The sequence below is a fragment of the Pipistrellus kuhlii genome, unplaced genomic scaffold, assembly GCF_014108245.1.
Source record: "Pipistrellus kuhlii isolate mPipKuh1 unplaced genomic scaffold, mPipKuh1.p scaffold_m20_p_1, whole genome shotgun sequence".
Taxonomy (NCBI): domain Eukaryota; kingdom Metazoa; phylum Chordata; class Mammalia; order Chiroptera; family Vespertilionidae; genus Pipistrellus; species Pipistrellus kuhlii.
In genome coordinates this window covers 83,228,744-83,236,489 of record NW_023425404.1, presented here as the reverse complement: position 1 = coordinate 83,236,489, position 7,746 = coordinate 83,228,744, and the positions used below count along the sequence as shown (strand labels likewise).

At 43.1% G+C, this 7,746-nt stretch overlaps 1 pseudogene; it reads left to right on the top strand.

The window, feature by feature from the left end:
• The first annotated feature begins 1,033 nt into the window (after nucleotides 1-1,033).
• On the top strand, nucleotides 1,034-2,329 carry LOC118705515 (annotated as a pseudogene).
• Nucleotides 2,330-7,746: the final 5,417 nt, after the last annotated feature.

Sequence of the window (7,746 nt, the reverse complement as noted above, 5' to 3'; positions counted from 1 at the left end):
GCCATCTTCCAACATCCAACTTTCTTCCAGACAAAGCCATGTTGGCAGGGCCAAAGAAGAGGCCGTTAGGGGCAATCAGGCTGGCAGGGGAGGGCAGCTGGGGGCAAGATCAGGACAGCAAGGGAGAAAAGTTGGGGGGAGATCAGGCCAGCAATGCAGGGCAGTTAGGGGTTAGGGGTGATCAGGCATGCAGGTAGGTGAGCAGTTAGGAGCCAGTGTTCTCAGATTACAAGAGGTATGTCTGATTGGAGAGAGTGCCCGCTGGGCTGAGAAACACCCCTTTTCCCCCCATTGCATGAATTTTGTACACTGGGCCACTAGTGTGTGTGTGTGTGTGTGTGTGTGTGTGTGTGTGTGTGTTTATATATGTGTGTGTGTGTGTTTATATATACATATATACATATATACATATATATGTGTGTGTGTGTATCATATATGAAGAGCCAGGGTCTGTAATGTCCAAAACAACCAAAGGGATGACTGGTCCATTCCCTGGCACTCAGGTTCCATTGATTGGGAGATGACTAATAGGGAAGCCAGGGTCCCTCAGGCTCTAATGAATCTGTGGCAGCAGTGACTGGTGAATGGGCAGAAGGAAGACCACTTGGTCCCTCCCTTTCCCAAAGGCTTCCATTGATCAAGGGATGGCTAAAGGGAACCAGAGTGAGTGGTATGGTAGGACTGGCAAGCAGCTGGAAGGCAGCCTCTTGGTGTTTCCTCCCTCCCCTCAGACTCCAATCAATCAGTGGCAGAGGCGGGCAGCACTGGGGACTGTCTCTTTTAATAGTCCTGAAGGTTCAATCTCTAGAGGACTGGTCAGGCACCAATGGACCAGCACCACCGGCACGATCCCAACAGTGCTATTGGCCTCCTGGTACTCAGGCTTAGTAACTGAGACCACTTCCCCTTCATAGATGCTCAAAAAGGAAGAAAGGATACCACCAGCAGTGCCAGAGATGGTCAGCAGTGACTGTTCTCCCTGTGCTTCCTCCAGGTCATTTGAGCCGGCCCCCACCTGCCCCTGCTTGCCCCACTCCAGATGAAGTGTGAGCACTGCACACAGAAGGAATGTAGTAAAAAAAAAAAACCAAAAATGATGACCAAGAGAATGCTGCAGTCAATGTCCGGAGTCCAGCTCAAGAAAATGGAGAAAAGGAAGAATTCCATAAGTTAGCCGATGCCAATATATTTCTGAGTGACTGCCTAGCGTGTGACAGTTGTGTGAATGCAGAGGAAGGAGTCCAAGTTTCTCAACAAAATACCAAGGACTTCTGTGTTCTAAACCTTAATTTAAAATGTGATACCTCACAGCACAAGGTGCTGGCAGTGACTGTGTGTCCTCAGTCTCTGTCCTATTTTGCTGCTAAATTCAGCCTCAGTATCAATAATGTATCTAGAAGGCTCTGTGGCTTCCTCAAAGGCCTTGGGGCACACTGTCTTTGACATGAAGATAGCTGCAGACTTCAGCATCCTGGAGAGTCGGAAGGAGTTTGTGTGTTGGTACTGCCAGCACCATGAGGAAGAGCCCCAGCTACCCATGCTGACCTCTGCCTGCCATGGCTGGGTCTGTTATGCAGAACACATGCTGGGTCACTCCATCACCTCCACCTCTACTCAGCCAAGTCTCCCCAGAGATCATGGGCGCTGTGGTGAAGGATTACTTTGCCAGACAGCAGAACTTGTCCCAGACAAGATTTTCCACATCATTGTGGCCCATATTATGACAAGAAGACCCTTTGAAAAGATGTTCCCACATGCTGACTGCATGTTAACCTCAGGTAAAATTGTCCAGATAATGGAGCAAAGTGACCTCACCTCAAATAATGCTGCCATGGACACTCTGTTTGGAGACATGAAGGAAAAGGAGATGAGGCTCCACAAGGATGCCAGTTCTGATGGGTACCTGGCACACATCTTCAGGCACATGGCCAAGGAGCTGTTCAGTGAGGACATGGGCATGCTCACCTACCACACCCGGAGGAACAATGACTTCCAGGAGGTCACTCTTGAAAGGGACGGAGAGATTCTGCTAACGGCTGTGGCTGCTTATGGCTTTCGAAACATCCAGAAGTGGTCTTGAAGCTGTAGAGGGGCAAGTTCCCCTACACTTCATGGAGGTCTTGGCCTGCAATGGGGATGCTTAAGGAGAAGGGGCCAGGCCCAGGTGGAGGACGGGGGTGCAGACAAGGCACTGCTGTGGCAGATGGAAGGCACCTATGCTGCCATCCCAGTGTGGCCTCAGAGACCAGCACCCATGTGCAGGAGCTGTACCAGGAAAGGTTTTGGGGGATACTCACCCAGGGTCAAGGTGGCCCTGCACACTACCTAGCAAGACATCAAGTGATAAATGTCCAGCCTGCCAAGATATCAAGTGATAAAGGTCCAGCAGACGCCTGGCCTACAGGCCGCCTGAAGAATGGTATCAGACTTGTGAAAGAAAGGCTTAGCATCTCTGTCATCACTTTGGTTTTCAGAATTCTCTGCTCCCCAACTGTCAGCTCCCTCCCTCTGAGGGGCACTGTCATTATCACATGGGTGCAACTGGTATACTGTATCTCGAGAGAATTGCCCCAATGTATGTATCATTTTATCCAACAATGAAAAAATCCCAAAGAACAAGAATGGAGACAGACTACTGTCCTTTAAGCTAAAAACAAACAAACAAACAAACAAACAAACAAACAAAAAACGAAGTGTCCTGTTGATTCAGTCCACACACCTCAGAGAGATTGGAGGAGGAAATGGCCTGGTTTGGCCCTGACTTTACCCACTTATGTTACTCTTGAAGGTCTCTTTCCCACAATGTGAATAAACTGCCACCTTTTCGAATAGGAACTCATACGAAAGTCTACATTCCCAACTTTTCTTAAAACAGATCTATGTTGTGCAGCTGTGGCCACTGTCCTGAGATCAGATCCTTCTGCTGGGAATCAGGGGGCACTGGAGTGGATTCCTCCCACCCGCACTGCTGTGCCCTTTTACATTCAGGGACTAAACTGCACTCACTTTGGGGGAGGCCTGGCAAGGGTGACAGGAGGCACAGATGGAAGGATGGAGAATGGAGAGGCGGACACCTTGCTTGGTCCCTCCCTGGGTGGGGTCAGGCAGATGAAGGCCAGCCAGCCCACCCCACAATTGGGTGAGATAGCATCCTCTGTGTCCATCTCTCACCCTATGGGCCTGGCCACTCCCTTCAGCTCTGGGCAGCCCTCTGCATCCCCTGACAGTACATCTGCCCTCACATACTGCTCTCCTTAAATGAGAAGGAAGAGAGCAGTCGCCCACAGACAACTACAGAGTAGATCGGGCTAATGGCTAGAGAGTGCAGTGACAGCGGTGGGAGCCTCTCCTGCCTCCATGGCAGCGCTAAGGAGCAGCGAGCTGAGTGGTAAGGAGCAGCGAGCAAGCAGGTGGTAAGGAGCGAGGGGTCCTGGACTGCAAGAGGGATTTCCAACTGTCGGACATCCCCTGAGGGGTCCTAGACTGCGAGGGGGACCCCCCCCCCTCTAGTGCACCAATTTCATGCACTAGGCCTCTACTAAAAAATAAAAAGGACATAGTTATAAAAATAAAATGGCAATAAATGTAGCTATCAGTAAGTTTAAATTTAAATTAATTAAATGCACCTATCAAAAGACATGAGGTAGATGAATAAGAAAACAAGAGCCCTATAAATACTATATACAATAGAAACACCTAACAGCAAAGATACAAATTGACTGAAAGTAAAGGAATGGAAAGAGATAACTCATTCAAGTAAAAACAAAATAAAAGTCAAGGTAGCAAAACTAATATTAGACAAAATTAGTTTTAAAGGGACTTTAAAACAAATGCTATAGAAGAAAAAGAATAAAATTTTATTGTAACAAAGGAATCAATCCAACAAAGGATTATAACCCTATAAACATTTATGCACTAACACTGGAACATCTAAAATATAATGGACATAAATAGAGGACTCAACAGTATGCAATCATGGTATGGGACATTAGTCTCCTAATGACATTAGTTGATAAAGACAAAAAGTCAACCAGAAAACAGCAGCCTTAAATGACACAATAGACCAGATGGACTTAATTGATATTTTCAGAGCATTTCACTTCAAAGCAGGAAAATATGTAATTTTTTCAAGTGCACATGGAACACTGTCTTTTCTAAGACAGACCACATGGTAGGCCACAAATAAGATTCAATAAATTTGAGAAGCTTGAAATTATATCAAGTATCTTCTCTGTCCACAATGATATGAAACTAGAAATCAATTACAAAAAACAACAACTACAAAAAACAAAAACAATTACAAAGAACACATAAAGACATGTAAGCTAAATAGCATGTTACTAAACAATGAATGGGTTAACAAAAAGATGAAGAAAAATAATCTAAAGTTACCTTGAGCCATGGCCACATGGCTCAGTAAGTTAAACTATCATTTCATAGATTAAAAGGTTGCAGATTTGATTCCTGGTCAGGGCACATAACTAGGTTGTAGGTTGGATCCCCTATCAGAGAATGCATAGGAGGAAACTGATCTGTCTCTCACATTGATGTTTCTCTCTCATCCCCTTCCTTTATCTAAAATCAATAAAAACATATCCTTAGGTAAGGGCTTTTTTTTAAATTACCTTGAGACAAACTGAAATGAAAACACATCACATAGTGAAAGCAGTCCTAAGAAGCAAATTCATAGCAATACAGACCTACTTCAAAAAGTAAGAAAAATGTTAAACAGACAATCTAACTTTATACCTAAAGGAACTATATAAAGAGCAACAAAGACAAGTCCAAAGTGAGTAGAAGAAAGAAAATAATTAAGACCAGAGCAGAAATAAATAAAATAAATTCTAAAAAAAAAAAATACAAAAGATCAATCAGGCCAAGGATTCGTTCTTTAAAAAAAAAAAAAAAAAAAAAAAAAAAAAAAAAAACAAGATTGATAATTCTTTTCATCAAGAAAAAAAAAAGAAATAGGACCCAAATAAATGAAATCAGAAATGAAGAAGTAATAACTGACACCACAAAAATACAAAAGATTGTAATAAAATATTGCAAACAACCATATGGCAAACCAATTGGACAATCTGGAGTAAATGATTAAATTATTTACTTATAATCTTCCAAAATTAAACAAATAAGAAGCAGAAAATATGAAAAAAATAAATATATAACAAAATCAAAGCAGTAATAAATAAATAAATAATCTCCCAGAAAAGAAAGCTTTGGACCAGATGGCTTCACAGGTAAAGATACATAGAAGAACTAACACCTATCCTTCTCAAACTATTCCCAAAAATTCAGAGGATGATTTCATTTGACAAGTCAACATTATCCTAGTTCAAAAATCCAGATATGGAAACTACAATTAGGAAAATAAAAGACATAATATCTCTGATTAACATAGATCCAAAAATCTTCAACAAAATATTAACAAATGGAATCCAACAATATGTAGAGAGATAATGCACCAGGATCAAGTAAGATTTATTTCTCAGACACAAGTTTGGTGCAATATCTGCCAATAATAAATATAAAACACTACATAGAAAAATGAAAGATAAAATGATACAATCATATTCAGAAATGCTGAAAGCATTTGACAAAAATCCATTACTCACTTAAAAAAAAAAAAAAAAACTCTCAGCAAAGTGGGAATAGAGGAGACATACCTCAACATAATAAAGGCCATATGTGACAACTCACAGCCAACATCATACTAAGAAAATTAAAAAACATTTCCCTTATGATCAGAAACAAGACAGAGATGTCTTCTTTCACCATTATTATTTAACACAGCACTGGAAGCCTTAGTCACAGCAATTAGACAAAAAGAAGAATTAAAAGACACCCACACTGTTAAGAAATAAGCAAATCTACAATTATTTGCAGATAACATGATACTGTATAAAAAGAATCCTAGAAATTCCACCAAAAACTACTAAGACTGATATATGAATTCAGTAAAGTAGCAGGATACAAAATTAATATACCAACTAGTGCCCTATTGCACAGATTCATGCACATTGAAAGGAAATTAATTTGAAGGTGCCAGCGGGACAGGACTGGGCGAGATAGGCTGAACATGCTCTGGAGCCAACCTCCTGGGGTTCCTCCCCTGCCAGCCACATCTGGGACACCGCCATGGCTGAAGGCCATCTGCAGAGTGAGCAGAGTCCCTTCCGCAGGTGGGGTACTTTGGTCTGGCCTGTGGGTATCAGGCTGAAACCATCATTTTGACATCCCCTGAGGGGTCCCAGATTGCAAGAGAGCGGTTCTTGGTTGATGCACCCTGGAATCAGGCTTCCTCCTCTCTGGTTTCGTGTGTGTCACCCAAGAACTGCTGCTGCCAAGTCACCGCAGCTGGGCAGCTGGGCAGCTCCTGCATTGAGCATCTTCCTCCTGGTGTTCAGTGTGCATCATACCTACTGGCTGGTCAGATGGTCTCTTAGCCTTTTATATATAGAGATAATGAATTATCAGAAAGGGAAACTAAAAATACAATCCCATTTACAATTGCATCAATAAAATCAAATACCTTTAATAAATTTAACCAAAAGATAAAAGACAGCCCTCACAGGTTTGGCTCAGTGGACAGAATGTTGGCCTGCAAAGTGAACGGTCCCAGGTTCAAGTCTGGTTAAGAACACATTCCTAGGTTGTAGGCTTGATCCCCAAAAGGAAGTGTGCAGGAGACAGCCAATCAATGATTCTCATCATTGATTTTCTCTCTATCCTTCTGCCTTACTTTCTGAAATGAATAAATAGCTATTAAAAAAAAAGTAAAAGACTTGTATTCAGAAAATTATAACATACTGAAGAAATAAATTAAAAATATATAGTTTGGAATATACGTTGTGTTCTTTGATTGAAAGACTTAATATTGTTAAAAATATTTTTACTACTCAAAACAATCTCAGACTCAATGCAATAAAACTCCAATGGTGAGGGGGGAAATGGCAGTGGAACAGATGGACCTGTTCTGAGCCTAGTCCCAGAGCAAATAGAAGAAGCGCTTGACAGTCACTTGGGAAGTGTTAGCAAGCTAATGGGTAGCAGAACTCTTAAGAGAAGGTGAGGGTCTGCTGGACAGGATTTCCTGACCAAGCAGCCCAAAGTGTGACAGAGACCTCTCAGGGAGCTATGGCTCAGAGGGAAAACTACTCCGTCTTACAAAGAAAAGAGGATCTTATCTGAGGCCTGAAAAACCCACAACAGTGGAGACAACTGAACAGCTGTGATGCCCCAATCAGCACAAACTCGTGGGTTCAAGGGAGTTCTTCAATTACCCACAGAAAGGTCAGAGTTTGCCGGGGAGGGATCTGGGACCCCGCTGCTACGGCAGTGGTGGTGGCTGCAGTGGCTCTGCGGCCAGGGCAGATCCGAAAGTGGCAGCGGCTGCAGAGAGAATTGCGCACGCTGCAGACACTGTTGGGTCTGGCGTGATCTTTCCAAAAATTGGGACTTTTTAAAAATGCCAAGGTATGCGCGACAAATTGTTAAGAATTGGGACTTCCCACCAAAAGTGGAGTATCTGGTCACCTTGGTGCAGACCCATCCTGCGTCTGTTGCCCTTCATGCCTTTGCTTCTGAGTACCAAGGCAAGGACTGCCAATTTTGACATATCCTGGGAGACTGCAGGGGGAAATTGCCCTCCTAGAAACAGAAGATCAAAGCAGGAAGAGACCATCTGGGAGCCAGCACGGAGGAAGCCTACCTCAACAAACCGTAGAGAGAGCCATAGACAAAGAA